This window comes from Mus pahari, chromosome 21 (assembly GCF_900095145.1).
Source record: "Mus pahari chromosome 21, PAHARI_EIJ_v1.1, whole genome shotgun sequence".
NCBI lineage: Eukaryota > Metazoa > Chordata > Mammalia > Rodentia > Muridae > Mus > Mus pahari.
Genome location: NC_034610.1, coordinates 20,250,196 through 20,250,972, shown reverse-complemented (window position 1 = coordinate 20,250,972; position 777 = coordinate 20,250,196).

The window sequence follows — 777 nt, the reverse complement described above, 5'->3', positions numbered from 1 at the left end:
CTCTGTGTAGCTCTAGCTGTCCTGGAACTCACTCTGCCTCTGCCTCTGCCTCTTGAGTGTTGGATTAAAGGCATGCACCACCTGGTTCCTAGATCAGCCATTTTTAATGCTGTTCTGCACTAATTGCACATGCCCTCTGGATATGGGAGGTACTAGAGGCTCAGAGCAGTTTAACAGAGAAGGACATCAATTCGGGAACCATCTGTCATCCCCGCACGGGTGAAGACTTCCTGCTGCTGCTTTAGGGTTGCCCATGCTCTGAGTAAGCCCAATGCACTCACGGTTTCCCTGGGGTGGTCTTTAGTGGATTCATATTTTGGAAGAGGGGAAAGGCATTGGTTATGTCTCTCCAGGGGAAAAAAATACTTAACAGGTGACCTCCCCTAGGGCCCTAGGGCCCTAGGGCCCCAGGGCCCCAGGGCCAATGATACTGCTGAGAGCATTTAAACAGAGCTGAACCCAGCCTTGGTTTTTCTTATCATTTCTCTGGTTTGGGGGGACTGTGTTTTCTTGAGAGCCTTGAAAGCCTTGAATATCCTTAGTAAACACCCCACAGCTGAGCTCTCCCCACAGCCTTGGACTGAGGAGATTGTTTTAATCCTACCTAAAACCCAGCTTACATGAAGGGATGCAAACTTCAGGAGAGGTTATCACACAGTAAAGGCTAGGAACTGCATTCTATTTTTTTTAATTTTTTTATTTTTTTGGTTTTTCGAGACAGGGTTTCTCTGTGTAGCCTTGGCTGTCCTGGAACTCACTCTGTAGACCAGGCTGGCC